This window comes from Schistocerca americana, chromosome 10 (assembly GCF_021461395.2).
Source record: "Schistocerca americana isolate TAMUIC-IGC-003095 chromosome 10, iqSchAmer2.1, whole genome shotgun sequence".
Taxonomy (NCBI): Eukaryota; Metazoa; Arthropoda; class Insecta; order Orthoptera; family Acrididae; genus Schistocerca; species Schistocerca americana.
Genome location: NC_060128.1, coordinates 191310411 through 191327923, shown reverse-complemented (window position 1 = coordinate 191327923; position 17513 = coordinate 191310411).

Sequence of the window (17513 nt, the reverse complement as noted above, 5' to 3'; positions counted from 1 at the left end):
AGGGTAGTCGTACAAAGGAAAAGCACCGAGTATAAAACTTTGGCCAAATCCGTGACATTTTGTGCCAGGATATAAAATCGTGTGCCTGGACATAAAATCATCTTGCGCAAGCCGCCTGTAGAAAACACGCACACGCACAGAAAGTATTGCTTCCACCGTTACACTTCAAACTGGGCTTGATGAAGCAGTCTGAATGTTCTTATCTACGTGACAAAGACTACGTTAACTACCTTTATACGAAATTTCCTTTCATTAGTCATTAAATATTGAAAGCTCGAGTTATTGTTGGTTGTCAAAGTCTCAAACTGATGAAGGATCTCCAGTTTGAGAATGCAGTGAATATTAAAGAGAAACGTGCACGGACTGCCTTCAGGTCAGTTGCTGAAAACATTCTACGGAGTAAGAAAAATCCAAATTACACGAGTACTGTCAAAACCTCGCTGGAAAATTTCAAGGAGTTTCACTCGTAACGTTACTTTAAAAGTCCGTTTCCTGGACTCGCATTTTGACTGCTCCTCTGGAAATCAGGAACATTATAGCGAAGTGCAAGGAGAATGCTTCCATCGGGACTTCAGTCAGATGGAGATGAGGTAGAGGGGACTGTGATATCAAAGTGCGATGACACACCACTGTTCGATGTTTAGGAGGAAAGGATGGAAGTTCTGAAGAGGAAAAGGAAAAAATAAGGAAGTCTGAAATTTAAATGCAGCTAAGGAACTTTTGAACAGACGCAGGGATGAATTTGCAAGGAACCTTACAGTTTAAAATGTATAAGAAAAAGTGAGGAACATGAACAAAGGGAGCTTGAATGACCAGTCCTAAGGAACAAGGGAATGAAAGACGAGTGTTGAATCGGTGAGCATCAAGAAGCTGTTGAGTCTAGAGGAAAAGCTTGGAGGATTAGACAGGCAACTAACAAAGGGACTTTAAAATCTGTTACACAACGAGAAGAACGATTGCTAAAATAACAAGAAGCGGCAGGAGCAATATGTGTAATGAAAATCTGGAAGAAGCAGACCCATTTAAGCAAAACAAGATACGAGCTTTCTTTAAGGCGCCGAAGGTAAAAAGACCTGTAGCGAGGAAGCCCTTTGTGAAAGGGTATGATGGTGAACAGGAGAGAAGGATGTACACTATATGATCAAAAGTATCCGACAGCCCCAAAAACATACGTTTTCCATATTAGGTGCATTGTGCTGCCACCTACTGCCAGGTACTCCATATCAGCGACCTCAGTAGTCATTAGACATCGTGAGACAGCAGAATGGAGCGCTCCTCGGAACTCACGGACTTAGAACGTGGTCAGGTGATTGGGTGCCACTTGTCTCGTACGTCTGTACGCGAGATTTCCACACTCCTAAACATCCCTAGGTCCACTTCTTCCGAAGTGATACTGAAGCGGAAACGTGAAGGGACACGTAAGCACAAAAGAGTAAAGGCCGACCTCGTGTGTTGATTGACAGAGAACGCCGACAGTTGAAGAGCGGCGTAATGTGCAACAGGCAGACATCCAGACCACCACACAGGAATTCCAAACTGCATCAGCATCCACTGCAAGTACTATGACAGTTATTTGGACTGGCCTGCATACAGTCCTGTCCTGAATCTTTTAGAACACCTTTGGGATGTTTTGGAACGCCGACTTCGTGCCAGGCCTCACCGAACGACAAAGATACCTCTCCTCAGTACAGCACTCCGTGAAGAATGGGCTGCCATTCCCCAAGAAATCTTCCAACACCTGACTGAAAGTATGCCCGCGAGAGTGGAAGCTGTCATCAAGGCAAAGGGTGGGTCAACACCATATTGAATTCTAGCATTACCGAGGGAGGGCTCCACGAACTTTTAAGTCATTTTCAGCCAGGTGTCCGGATACTTTTGATGACATAATGTGACTTCAAACAAATGATGTCAAAATAGGAATAAAAAAACTCTGTTATTTCAGAAACCGGTTACTTTGAGGGGTTTTAACGCTCAGGTTAAAGTGGCGTGGGAAAAAGCGGTAACTACCATCTCTAATCTGCGCTGAGGAAATAAAATGTGATGGGCCAGCGACAGAAGACAGTATGTACAAAATAATAATGGGCATCTGAAAAAATAGAAACGTACCGTAAGATTGGAAAAAAGACGTCATTATTCCAGTACATAAGAAGGTTCGATGAAAAGACTCTGGATAATTATGGAAGAACCGCACTGATGAAGATCGTCTACAGGGTTCCCTGTAGATAGCTGTTGAACAGAGCGGAAGAACAGCTCGAGTCAAGGAGTGGAGACTATCGAAGTCGATTCCGAAAAGGAAGGAACTGTACCGAGCAGCACTTTTGGACTCAGAAGGCTCCTGGAACACCGGCGCAGGGAAGGTAGGAACACTGCAGTGGACTGTACCACAGCTTACGATTACGCGGACAGGAATGTGTTGTGAATGTCCTCGGTGCCAAGCAATGGACACAGTAACACAAGAATTACATCAAGGGCACCGATCCTAGGGTCAGATACCGAAGCACAGCATCGGAAGGCTTTGAAGGAAAGACAGAAGTTCTTGAAGGAGATAAGTTGTCACCGATCCTGTGCAACTTGCTGCTGGATAAAGTGATCCAACAAAGTGAACAAAACAGTAGTTACTGAAGATGAGCCGACTGGGTACAAAACACAGCACAACACCGCAGTAGACTGCCTAATCTCTCGCCGATGATGTGGCATTGCTACATGAGAACGATGCAAAAATGTCACTGGTTGGTTGGTTGTTTGTTTTGAGGAAGAGGACCAAACAGCGAGGTCATCGGTCCCATCGGATTAGGGAAGGGTGGGGAAGGAAGTCAGATGTGCCCTCTCACCGGAACCATCCCGGCATTTGCCTGAAGCGATTTAGGGAGACCACAGAAAACCTAAATCAGGATGTCCGGACGAGGGTTTGAACCGTCGTCCTCCCGAATGCGAGTCCAATATGCTAGCCACTGCACCATCTCGCTCGGAAGAAACGGCGCTAGAAAATCTTTCTTTAGTCGTAGCAAAAGACGGTTTTAAAATGAGTCAGTAAGACCTAGGTCGACAATGAAGATACGAACTGGGAAATCTCGTAGTGGAAAATGCGAACGGCGTCCGTTACCTAGCAAATTACAGACCAACAAAGGCATAATGGGCAAGCTCCAAATGCTCCGTGGGGTACGTTGCAAAGACAGCCTATAGAAAGCGAAACCTGCCGAGAAGCGCAAAAACGAGACAGTATGCACTATGATTAAAAGAATTCCGTTCCTAAAAAATTATTCCATTCAATCTTGGCGCGGTGGTACAGCAACCTACTATTGCTACTATTAAAAAACTGTCGTAGGTTGCAGAATGTTTATTAACTCAAGAATGACGCTTCTTTTAGTCTAGATAGGTTATCTTCAGGTTATCTGAAAATATAAGGGGACGACGATATTACAAAAAATCTGGCGTGGTCCTGTACTGGACTACTGTAAAACCAAAATAAACCTCAAAAACCGACCGAATAAAATTATATATAGAAACGCATTGTAACTCACGTTACAGAATCGAAATTTTCTGCCAAAAACATTTGTCAAGAATGCACGATATAGCGTAAAACGCATGTATATTGTCTCCACATCTGGACATTAAAGACTGCGTGATTTTTGTTACTTATTACTAAACTGTCTGACGCGCACAGTAATTATTTTTCATCACACAGTCTGAACACTATAGGCACCATCCCTGACAACTGCAACTACAGATGATAATATCTCCTCTTGTTCTAAAAAAGAAGCGGTCGTAATAGCCGCTACGTTTCCTATCTTACTTTCATTTTCGCGATTCGTGGAGATAGAGTCATATACGTTGAGAAGGTGTGTAAGTCGTAATCAATAATACATGTATGAAATGTTAGCCTCGTTATTATTGAAAGTAAGCTTCCGATCCGTCATATCAACGTTTTGAACATTTGAATAATTTCTAGCAATTTATGGGTGCCGCGCCGCCAGGAAACACAACACCGCTGGTTTGTAACAATCAGCCGCCATTACGCAGCAATTAAGAACTTCGTGCGCGAACTGTAAACAGCCGGACATTACGGCGGTCCCAGAGGCCCGTCCGCATTAACACCGACAGCGGCTCTTGCAACGTATTGGGCTAGTACTAACGTTAGTCGCCATGCGGCGCTGCCGTCGGGTTTACAGTGCGATAACGGCGTAAAATTCAAATACTAATGGATAAAGTACGAAATAAATAAAACGTAATAAGTCATATGGGAATATAAACAATGCATGCAGCGAAAGCGATGCACAGAGACATTCAAAATCCTTACGCTCAAAAGCAGAGCGAGAGAATAATGAAACAAAATACGTAGAGCAATAAAAAGAAGATTAGACTACAAATTTATGGCTAAAAGGTAAGACTGCCAAAAAGATAAAGTATAACTGCATACACATACAAGCGACCAAGGTCCTGGTAATAAAAAGCAAAAAACTTATAAATTATTTAAAAATGAGAAACATTCAATCATAGAAAACCTAATTCTTGCTTGATAACTGATCATTGAGTGACATGTACTTCTTAGAGGGTGATTGTTTAACAATTTCAAATCTCTTCGAGCAGACTGATCGTCTACCTTTGGGCGTGTGGTGCAAAACCCTGTTTCCGAGGGTAGGTGGCTGGTGGCCATTGGATTTAAGGTGCTCAAAGAAGGCGGAATCATGCTTAATCTGCCTCTTCTTAGTCAGCAAATGCTCCTGAAACCTAAATTCAAAAGCCCTTCCCGTCTTGACAATATAAGCTTCTTGACATTCACAGTATTCGAGCATATATACACCAGAGGCAGCATATTTATCTTTCTGGGGACGTTCATTGTGAATGTACTGATACTGGATTTTTTTCGAGACGGTATTCACCATTCTTATAATGAGATAGCTATGAGTTTAGCTATGGCGTAGGACACATTACCCAAACATGGAAGCTACTAGATTTTATTGGAGATGGTATACACCATTCCTATAATGAGATAATGACAGAGTTTAGCTATGGCGTAAGACACATTACCTAAACATGGAATCTTAGCAAGCCTGTAATTTGGAGTTGTAGGTGGTTTGTCGTTCGCGTGGCGATGTTTTCTGCGTCTATAATTTGTCAATGATGGAGGGGCGGTACCCGTTACAAAAAGCGACATATTTCAGGTTCACCAGTTCCTTTGTAATAGATTTAGCTGTAAGTGGAATTTCAGTGATACGCTGTGTTACTGATCTGAAATAGGTCATCTTGTAGTGATAAGGATCACACGACGTAACTCACACGACGTAGCTTGTATAATTGAGTCGCTCATGGAAGTCCTGCGATGAATGTCAAATTTTATGACATTATTACTGAGACAAAGCTGCAAATCAAGGAAGTTGAGAATACCTTTGCTATTTATGGCTTCATGCGTAGAGGTTATTTTGCTATGAGGATTGTTAAACCAGGAGCATAATATCCGATCATTCACCGTAAAACCCTATTCTTGTTACCGACATATCGTCTGTAAAATTTCTTTTTTTCTTCTTTTTTAAGGTGGAGACCCGGGTGAAATAGTCACACTCCGAGTACTTTACGAATGTGTCAGCAAGAAAGCGCGCAAAACGGTTACCCATCGCAAAATTATCCGACTGCTTATAGAATTTGTTACTGAAGTGGAAGTAATTGTACGAAGTCAAAAGCCTAAGAAGAGTTATAATGTCGACAATTTCATCAGTGCACAGACGCCGGTGCCTAGAAAGGTTATCCAGAATAACTCAAATAGTTTCTTCTATATATATATATATATATATATATATATATATATATATATATATATATATATTAACATTTTACAATGCAACAAACGACACTGATTACGTATTTGTTTATATGTTCAGATGTGCTAACAAAACTAACGGGGTTCCATTTCAAAAAACGTAGGTTTGTGTTAAAAAACATACTTCCGTGCATTTTTGTATGGTTTGTATTAAACAATTACACTAGGCCCTCTCCTCACGTTCGGTCTGTGGAATTTTTTTTCTTTTTTTTTTCCTTTATTGAATTTCAATTCCTCCCGAAGGGGGGGCGGGCTGGCAGCAGCTTAGTATGCCGCTCTTCAGCCTACAGACTTTATGATAAAAATGAAGAGAATATAATAATAAAAACAGGCGATAAAATCGGAGATTTAAAGAGTAACATGGCGAAAAGAAATCGTGGAACTTAAAACAAAGAACAGAGGGATGATGAAGCTAATAAAATACATACGAAGCAGACAGGTAAAACAATAGACAGACAATTAAAAAACACGGCGACAGTCTGGATTTTGTTCGCAAAAGACATAAAATTCACACCTAGCAACAGCATGGGTTCTGTTCGCAACACGAGAAAGACGAACAACACTGAATAGTCACTGGAACACTGCACGTAAAAGTTGGCAAATGCGACATACCACAGCCGAGAGCAGGTGGGGGGAAACTGGACAGATGATGGGAAAACAAAAAAAAGGGGGGAAAGGAGAGTAAAAGCGAAGGGGAGAAGCGGGATAGGAGCTGATGGAGGAGGAGGACCCATAAGAGGGGTGGGGGGCAGACGCGACAGGGAGTGGGGTAGGCAGAGGAGGGGAAGACAAAAGGACTCGGGGGGGGGGGAGAAGGGAGGTTGGGAGAGGTTTAGTGGGGAGAAAACAGGACGGAAGGGGGGGAAGAGGGAGCCCAGGGAAAGGACAGAGGAAAGGAGGGGGAGTGAGGATCAGAGTTGATAGGAGGGATAAATGGAGGGAGAGAGGGCATCATCCGGGAGGGGGAGTTGACGGAAGCCACCTTGGGAAAGGAGATGTAGGGTGTAGAGATGGAGGGTAGGGGGGACACAATGGTGAAGACGTGGCAGGGGGCGGGGATGGGATAGGAGAGGAGCTACCAGGGGGTGAGGGGGTGCAAGACGACGGGAGGTGTAGAGGATGCGGATATGTTCGAGGAATAGGAGCAGATGGGGGAAAGGAATGAGATCATAGAGGATCCGCGTGGGGGATGGGAGGCGTATTCGGAAGGCGAGGCGGAGTGCATGATGCTCAAGGATATGGAGGGACTTATAGAATTTGTGGGGGGCAGATATCCAGGCAGGACTGGCATAACAGAGGATGGGATGGATTAAGGATTTGTAGGTGTGGAGGATGGTAGAGGGGTGCAACCCCCACGTCCGGCCAGAGAGGAGTTTGAGGAGTCGGAGGCGGTTGTGAGCTTTGGATTCGATGGAGCAGAGATGAGGGATCCAGGTGAGGTGACGGTCAATGGTGAGGCCAAGGTAGGTGAGGGTGGGGGTGAGGTGGACAGGACGTGCGCAAACAGTAAGGGAGAAATCCAGGAGCCGGAAGGAGCGAGTGGGGGTCTTGGAAGGATTGAGTTTCAGGAGCCACTGGTTACACCATGCAGCAAAAAGGTCAAGGTGAGTCTGGAGAAGGCGTTGGGACCGTTGGAGAGTAGGAGCGAGGGCGAGGAATGCGGTGTCATCAGCATATTGCAAGATGTGTACTGGAGGGGGTGGGGGGGGTTGGGGCATATCCGCCGTGTACAGGAGGTAGAGGAGAGGGGAGAGGAGGTCTGTGGAATCGGTTCGTCAGTATTTGATGTGGTTTACGAAATATATCCAGCGGTACGTTAGGTGACTCACCCTATATATATATATATATATATATATATATATATATATATATATATATATATATATATATATATATATAGGGTGGTCCATTGGTAGTGACCAGGCCAAATATCTCACGAAATAAGCGTCAAACGAAAAAGCTACAAAGAACGAAACTCGTACATCTTGAAGGGGGCAACGAGATGGCGCTGTGGTTGGCCCGCTAGATGGCGCTGCCATAGGTCAAACGGCTATCAACTGCGTTTGTTTTAAATAGGAACCCCCATTTTTTAATTACATATTCGTGTAGTACGTAAAGATATATGAATGTTTTAGTTGGACCACTTTTTGCGCTTTGTGATAGATGGCGCTGTAATAGTCACAAACGTGGCATCATCATTTGTTGCAGGTCGTGGTTGACGTTTCACATGTAGTTGAACACTTCCTGTTTCCTTAAATAACGTAACTATCCGGCGAACGGTCCGGACAATTGGATGATGTCGTTCAGGATACCGAGCAGCATACACAGCACACGCCCGTTGGGCATTTTGATCACAATAGCCATACATCAGCACGATATCGACTTTTATCCGCATTTGGTAAACGGTCCATTTTAATACGGGTAATGAATCACGAAGCAAATACCTTCCGCACTGGGGGAGTGTTACGTGATACCACGTACTTATACGTTTGTGACTACTAGAACACCATCTATCACAAAGCGAAAAAAGTGGTCCAACTAAAACATTCATATTTCTTTACGTACTACACGAATATGTAATTAAAAATGGGGGGTCCTATTTAAAAAAAAACGCAGTTGCTATCCGTTTGACGTATGGCAGCGCCATCTAGCGGGCCAATCATAGTTCCATCTGTCTTCCTCCTTCAAGCTAGACGAGTTTCGTTCTTTGTAGTTTTTCGTTTGATGCTTATTTCGTGAGATATTTGGCCCGGTCATTATCAATGGACCATAAAAGGCGCATCACGCAGGAATAGTCCGAATGGGATGGAAATCGGTAGATGTGAAGCACATGATCAAACAAACAAATGTTTACAGTGTAAGTGGGTAGTATGTGTTGTTGCCCCGGATGATGATTAGACGAATATTTTGTCAGGATTTGTAGCTGGTGCGTCCTTGAGGTATGGCAATACGCGGACACGAGAAGTGGGTCCAAACAGTTTTATTAACAAAGGCGGATTATAAAACACGCACGCTACGCGCACCCATCACTGTGACACCCTAACACCTGCTAATTACGGTCGTATCGGAAGGCTCCATGGTGAGCTAAGAGAAGAGACATACTCGCGCCCGGGGCCGCGCTAGTTAATACTGCCCGCTGCGGACGGCGGCCAGTCGCGCACTCTCTCTGCCTCGCACTGCCGACGGACGCGCGTCTACTGACCAAACAGATCGTCAGCATTCCAGACAGGTCGTCTGGCGAGCGCGTGTCCGAACCGTACGGCTGCGTGCAACCCGTAGACCCTTACAACAATTTCATAAAAAATGGATGACTCATGGAAGAGAAAGTGCCCCACCTGAGCTGGTCAGAAACATGTTGCTCCACCTCTGGCTGTTGTACAGTTATTCGCATGTCCATTGATTGCCAGAGGTGTTGGACGCCCTCCTGGGTAGTACTGCGCTAAATTCCGTCCAGTTGGCGCGTTAGATCGTCAGAATTCCAACTGGTTGGACGGCCCTGCCCATAATGCTCCAAACGTTCTGAATTGGGACAGATCCGGCTACCTTCCTGGTGTACAGATAGGGTTTGGCGAGCACTAAGACGAGCAGTAGAAGTTCTCGCCGTGTGTATGCGGTCATTATGTTGGTGCAATGTAAGCCCAAGATGGTTTCCCATGAAGTGCGACAAAACAGGGCGTATAATATAGTCGATGTACCGCTGTGCTGCAAGGCTGTCGCGGATGATAACCAAAGGAGTTCTGATAAGAAAAGAGATGGTAAGCCTGACCATCAGTGCTGGTTGTCGGGCCATATGGTGGGCAACAGTTAGGCTGGTATTCCACCGCTGTCCAGGGCATCTACAGACACATCTTCACTGGTCATCGGGGCTGAGTTCGGACTCATTGCTGAAGACGATTCAACGGGACTCCACGCCGAAGATGTGTCTGGAACAGCCTCAGACGTCGGTAGGATACGAACGTGACCCTCGCCTGCCATACGGCCCGACAACCAGCAGTGATAGTTTGTTGTGACATTTCATTTCACAGCAGACCCGTTTGGTTCTCATCAATGCCACCCACACATCGCAGCGGTCTGTCGATGATGAATATTCCCCGTTTTGTTGCACTTCGAGGCAAGCCATCCTGGGTATACATTTCAGCAAGACAATGTCCACCCGTACATTGCGAGAGTTTCCACTGCTTGTCTTCGTGCCTGCCAAACCCTACCTTCGCCAGCAAGGTCGCCGGATCTCTCCCAAAATGAGAACGTTTAGAGCGTTATGGGCAGGGCCCTCAAACCAGCCCGGCCGCTGTGGCCGAGCGGTTCTAGGCGCTTCAGTACCGAACCACGCTGCTGCTACGATCGCAGGTTCGAATCCTGCCTCGGGCATGGATGTGTGTGATGTCCTTAGGTTAGTTAGGTTTAAGTAGTTCTGAGTTGTAGGGGACTGATGACCTCAAATGTTAAGTCCCATACTGCTCAGAGCCATTGAACCACTTGAACCGCCAACCAACTCGGGATTTGGACGATCCAACGAACCAACTGGACAGAACTTGGGACAATATCCCTCAGAAGGAGATTCAACAACTCTGTCCATTAGTGTCAAGCCGAATCAGTGCTTTCATAACGGCCACAAGTGGACCAACGCGCTATCGACTTAATTTGTGAAGCCCTTTTCCTTGCATGTAGAAGTGGTTCATTGGCTCTAACCACTATAGGACTTAACATCTACATCTACATCTACATTTATACTCCGCAAGCCACCCAACGGTGTGTGGCGGAGGGCACTTTACGTGCCACTGTCATTACCTCCCTTTCCTGTTCCAATCGCGTATGGTTCGCGGGAAGAACGACTGTCTGAAAGCCTCTGTGCGCGCTCTAATCTCTCTAATTTTACATTCGTGATCTCCTCGGGAGGTATAAGTAGGGGGAACCAATATATTCGATACCTCATCCAGAAACGCACCCTCTAGAAACCTGGCGAGCAAGCTACACCGCGATGCAGAGCGCCTCTCTTGCAGAGTCTGCCACTTGAGTTTATTAAACATCTCCGTAACGCTATCACGGTTACCAAATAACCCTGTGACGAAACGCGCCGCTCTTCTTTGGATCTTCTCTATCTCCTCCGTCAACACGATCTGGTACGGATCCCACACTGATGAGCAATACTCAAGTATAGGTCCAACGAGTGTTTTGTATGCCGCCTCCTTTGTTGATGGACTACATTTTCTAAGCACTCTCCCAATGAACCTCAACCTGGTACCCGCCTTACCAACAATTAATTTTATATGATCATTCCACTTCAAATCGTTCCGTACGCATACTCCCAGATATTTTACAGAAGTAACTGCTACTAGTGTTTGTTCCGCTATCATATAATCAGACAATAAAGGATCCTTCTTTCTATGTATTCGCAATACATTACATTTGTCTATGTTAAGGGTCAGTTGCCACTCCCTGCACCAAGTGCCTATCCGCTGCAGATCTTCCTGCATTTCGCTACAATTTTCTAATGCTGCAACTTCTCTGTATACTACAGCATCATCCGCGAAAAGCCGCATGGAACTTCCGACACTATCTACTAGGTCATTTATGTATATTGTGAAAAGCAATGGTCCTATAACACTCCCCTGTGGCACGCCAGAGGTTACTTTAACGTCTGTAGACGTCTCTCCATTGATAACAACATGCTGTGTTATGTTTGCTAAAAACTCTTCAATCCAGCCACACAGCTGGTCTGATATTCCGTAGGCTCTTATTTTGTTTATCAGGCGACAGTGCGGAACTGTATCGAACGCCTTCCGGAATTCAAGAAAAATAGCATCTACCTGGGAGCCTGTATCTAATATTTTCTGGGTCTCATGAACAAATAAAGCGAGTTGGGTCTCACACGATCGCTGTTTCCGGAATCCATGTTGATTCCTACATAGTAGATTCTGGGTTTCCAAAAACGACATGATACTCGTGAAAAAAACATGTTCTAAAATTCTACAACAGATCGACGTCAGAGATATAGGTCTATAGTTTTGCGCATCTGCTCGACGACCCTTCCTGAAGACTGGGACTACCTGTGCTCTTTTCCAATCATTTGGAACCTTCCGTTCCTCTAGAGACTTGCGGTACACGGCTGTTAGAAGGGGGGCAAGTTCTTTCGCGTACTCTGTGTAGAATCGAATTGGTATCCCGTCAGGTCCAGTGGACTTTCCTCTGTTGAGTGATTCCAGTTGCTTTTCTATTCCTTGGACACTTATTTCGATGTCAGCCATTTTTTTCGTTTGTGCGAGGATGTAGAGAAGGAACTGCAGTGCGGTCTTCCTCTGTGAAACATCTGGGCTCATCACCCTGTAGACGTAGAATTACTTAAACCTAACTAACCTAAGGACATCACACACATCCATGCCCGAGGCATGAGTCGAACCTGCGACCGTAGCAGCAGAACGGTTCCGGACTGAAGCGCCTAGAACCGCTCGGCGACAACGGCCGGCTCCATTGCATGTCACATACTTATTTCCAACTCATTCCGATAATTTCTTCGTGGTGCGTCGCTTATTTTATTATGTAGTATTTTTATCCTAGAATATACTTGTGCTTGAACTAGTTAAAATCTTACCATCCCGGTATGATAGAGAAACATGAAAGTAATTTTCAGAATCAGCGTTACATACCGATTCTAAAACAGTAATTATTAGGGAGTCATCTGAATTTTTTTTAAAAAGCAAAGCAGGTTTGTGTAAGCAGTGAGAAAGTATTCAGTGGAATAGCCGAGAGAGGAAATTGATGGCAGTATTTGGTTAAAATGAGAAATCCATTGGAGGTAAACATCCCAAGGTATCAAGTGATACAGGGTGTCCATAAAGCCCCTTTACAACTCCAAAATTTTATTACGGCAGTTGTTGAAATATTTTAACAACACTTCTTTTATTGTAATCAGTGTTTATAAACGTTTTTTTAGCAGTGTTTAATAGACCTCAATACGGGCGTCTTTACTTGCACGAAGCACGTCAAGACGGTACTTGATTTCTTACCATGTTCTCTGTAGCATAGCGTCATCAATGGTGGCAATGCTATTACGAATCCTTTGCTTCAAGTGAGCAGTGTCCCTATCTGTGCTTGATACACGAAATCTTTTACATACCGCCCCAAAAAAATTCCAAAGGAGTGATATCTGGGGGACGCGGTGGCCAAGGAAGTGGTCCATCCCTCCCAGTACATCTGCCTGGAAATGTTTCATTGAGGTACCGACGAACATGCAGTCCCCAATGTGGTGGTGCACCATCTTGTTGGGAAACGATAGTTGGTTGTAAGTCAGTCAGCTGTGATGCTACATATTCGAACAGAAGGTCGAGGTAAACATCTGCAGTAATTGTTGACTCTTTGAAGAAAAATGGTCTAATTATTCGGTTGCAGATGATCCTACACTACACATTCACTTTTGGACTATCCCGGTGGAGCTCCCTAGTCACATAGGCGTGTTCAGATCCCCAAATTCTCACATTGTGTCTGTTTAATGTCCCAGAAAGATGAAAAGTTGCCTCGTCACTGAAACAATGCTTCCCCCTCCGAAAGGCGTTCCAGCATGATGAATGCAAACTCTGTCCGTTGGCTTGTCATTTGTCTCAGGTGTCTGTAACAATTGCACTTTGTAAGCGCACAACCGTAAGTCCTTGTGGAGGGCGCTACGCACAGTTGAACGTGGTAGTTGCAATTGTCTGGCAGCAGTGCCGATGGACTTCGCAGGTGAGCGAGTGAAGACGTTAAAAACGCGATCGATGTTTTCCTCGGATGTTCTTGATCGCCGGCTCCTCCCTTTATCCAACAATGTCGCTGTCTCCACAAATTTTTCGTGCCATGCACGGATTGAAGGACGCGATGGTGGATCTCTTCCATACTTCGTCCTGAAGTTTCGTTGAGTCTGAATATCCGATTTTGTGTCAGTCAGCCAGGACTCACATTGAGCTTTCTATTGAGGAGTTGCCATTTTAAAATCGTTGAAATGGCTCTGAGCACTATGGGACTTAACTGCTGAGGTCATCAGTCCCCTACTTAAACCTAACTAACCTAAGGACATCACACACGTCCACCCCCGATGCAGGATTCGAACCTGCGACTGTAGCAGCCGCGCGGTTCCAGACTGTAGCACCAAGAACCGCTCGGCCACTCCGGCCGGCGATTGTCGTTTTATAGTGGTTGAGTTCCTTCCATCAATAATGTGAAGCACATTATTTTAGTGTATATAAAAACTTTAGTAAACAGTGATTACAATAAAAGAAATTTTCTTAAAATATTTCAACAACTGGAGTTGTAACAAAGTTTTGAAGTTGTAAAGGGACTTTATGGACACCCTGTAGTGTATGTAGCAGTCGGAAGACACACACACACACACACATATATATATATATATATATATATATATATATACCGGGTGATCAAAAAGTAAGTATAAACTTGAAAACTGAATAAATCACGGAATAATGTAGATAGAGTCTAACAAATTGACACACATGCTTGGAATGACATGGGGTTTTATTAGAACCAAAAAAATACAAAAGTTCAAAAAAGTCCGACAGATGGCGCTTCACCTGATCAGAATAGCAATAATTAGCATAACAAAGTAAGACAAAACAAAGATGATGTTCTTTACAGGAAATGCTCAGTATGTCCACCATCATTCCTCAACTATAGCTGTAGTCGAGCAATAATATTGTGAACAGCACTGTACGTCCGGAGTTATGGTGAGGCATTGGCGTCGGATGTTGTCTTTCAGCATCCCTAGAGATGTCGGTCGACCACGATACACTTGCGACTTCAGTTAACCCCAAAGCCAATAATCGCACGGACTGAGCTCTGGGAACCTGGGAGGCCAAGCATGACGAAAGTTGCGGCTGAGCACACGATCATCACCAAACGACGCGCGCAAGAGATCTTTCACGCGTCAAGCAATAATTTCTTTTTGGTTCTAATAAAACCCCATGTCATTCCAAGCATATGTGTCATTTTTTATCTATCTACATTATTCGATGGTTTATTAAGTTTTCACATTTATAAAGAAAAATGGCTCTGAGCACCATGGGACTAAACATCTATGGTCATCAGTTCCCTAGAACTTAGAACTACTTAAACCTAACTAACCTAAGGACACCACACAACACCCAGCCATCACGAGGCAGAGAAAATCCCTGACCCCGCCGGGAATCGAACCCGGGAACCCGGGCGCGGGAAGCGAGAACACTACCGCGCGATCACGAGCTGCGGACTTTCACATTTATACCTACTTTTTGGTCACCCGGTATATATATATATATATATATATATATATATATATATATATATATATATATATATATATCTGTGTGTGTGTGTGTGTGCGTCGGAGGCGGGGGAATCCGAAGGACTTGCTACTAAAGTGTAGGGGTAGCTACGAACAGATGAAGAAGCTAGCACTCTAGGAGACAATCCTCAGCAACTGCATAATATCAGTCTTCAGACTGAAGACTAACAACAACAACAACAACGTATATACACAGTCTATCACGCACATTTCCAGGACAGCCACATATTAGCATCGAATTATTTCCTTTTCCGCTAATCTTCAACTTTAGCGTATGTGTGCTGGAATGTAAACGCTCGATTACACAAGGTTGCTCAAAATTGGTCCATCGGAAGAAAGACAAAGAGCGTTAACTTCTAAGGCTTATCTACGGAGATGGCAGCCATCGGATGGCCGTCTATCTAATCTCACAGCGAGAGTGGCCGCTTGTGAAACACTGTTTTGATTGCTTTACCTTGTGCTTCAGTTGCTATCTGTCTGTTAGTGACGTGTCCAGTGAAGGATTCGACACGAACGTGCAAGGACCTCGGCATAGTTTCTAGAACGGCCATTCGAGACCTTCCGCTACAAACTGACTCAGCATTAACGACTTTATCTCAGACGTCCTCTGCAAGGTTGAGAGCCCACTACCCTATCATCGCAGTCATCGCAAAGCCCGAGTGTCTATACTCTGTACATCATAAGTCTGATGTACACTTTACACCACGTATTCTTCCGCGCTTGCTTGAATCTCATTGGATTTCGTTTCACGTGGAGCGAAAGCCAAGCTGTGTCCAGTACAGTCAGATGTTTTATGCTGCGTTACACGAGCATAGAGTGAGCGATAATGCGGGACAACAACTTTACCGGCGCATTAAACTTGGAAAGCAGGTCCAACTAACCTGCAATGAAAAAAATGGTTCAAGTGGCTCTGAGCACTATGGGACTTAACATCGGAGGTCATCAGTCCCCTAGAACTTAGAACTACTTAAACCTAACTAAGGACATCACACACGTCCATGCCCGAGGCAGGATTCGAAGCTGCGACCGTAGCGGTCGCGCGGTTCCAGACTGTAGCACCTAGTTCCGCTCGGCCACCCCGGCCGGCTCCTGCAATGACGTGAGCAGTTTCAGTTCAGACGTAAAAAGAGACTAACGTAGAAACAATGTAGCTTCGAATGTCATTTAATTTTTAAACAGAATGAGACAACATTCGGCAGAACTCCAGCACTACGGCACGGCTCCTAGATGACCAGACGGAAAGCATAAAATGCTCTCGTTCACACCTAATCAAAAACAGGAGTGATGAAAATTCCGAGCTTAAACACAGGGTAATTTTTCTGAGCGACCTATGTCTGATACAAAAGCAAACAACATGGATTTCTGCGCATTGTGAGTACTAAAGCCACTGAAGGCATTAATTACAGTCATTGTCTGGTAATCTCTGAGCTTCTTCCTTATCCGGATCCGAGAAAAACATTTCAGTTCTGGAATTGTCATCTGGTGTCGTACGTCTGGCGGCTTAACACTATTGTTGTTTCTCGCAACAAATCGCTTAATGTGGCTCCAGATCAGATTGGTTGCTTTCATATCGTAATGGTACACTGACAAATGTAAAAAGGCAGCATTTGTATGGTGTGCTCGATGCTGTGAAAAGGATTGCTTTTTATGTTTCTATGACCTTTATCACTCAGATTCCTACGAGTCTACATCTGAGGCATAAAACAATGAACACGGTCCGAATGGAGAGTATTTGGTTTTTGATTTTTGTCCTAAAAATTAAATTCTTTTCGTATTTAAAGCAACATTTATCAACAACATTTCATAAAAATATCGATAATTAAGAATTTATATTTCAAATAGAGACGTGAATTCCACGTGCAATATGTAATTAGAAACGAGAAGACGTGCATTATTAATGAAAATTATGATACATTTTATAATTACGAAATCTTAGTATTTGAAATCGAACAAAAAAAAAAAAAAAAAAGATACTTCCACCAGCGATTCATGAACTGCTCCACATTATCATTCTACTACGCTACCGATTGCGCTAAACATCCAGTATGTATTTATATATCAACTGTATCAAGCACAGTCCCTCGAAGAACTTCAGACTTTTTCTGTAAATTTATGAAAAACGTTAAGAGCAACCTATTTCTCGGCACTTTTCAACCGTTTTCCACACGCGTGTTTCACTGCGGAGCAGGAAGAAGCCTCAGCCATTTTCACACTGGGTCGAGGTGTGTGTGCCCGTACTCCCACTGCTAGAAAGCGGTTCTCAACAGTTCGTGTTGACACGTCTGTGCTGTGGTAGCTGTACGATCTGCCACTTCCACCCTTACAATACGACGGTCCTGGCAGGCGTCTGTGTTACGTGGACGTCCAGAACCTCGTCTATGTGTGTAAAAA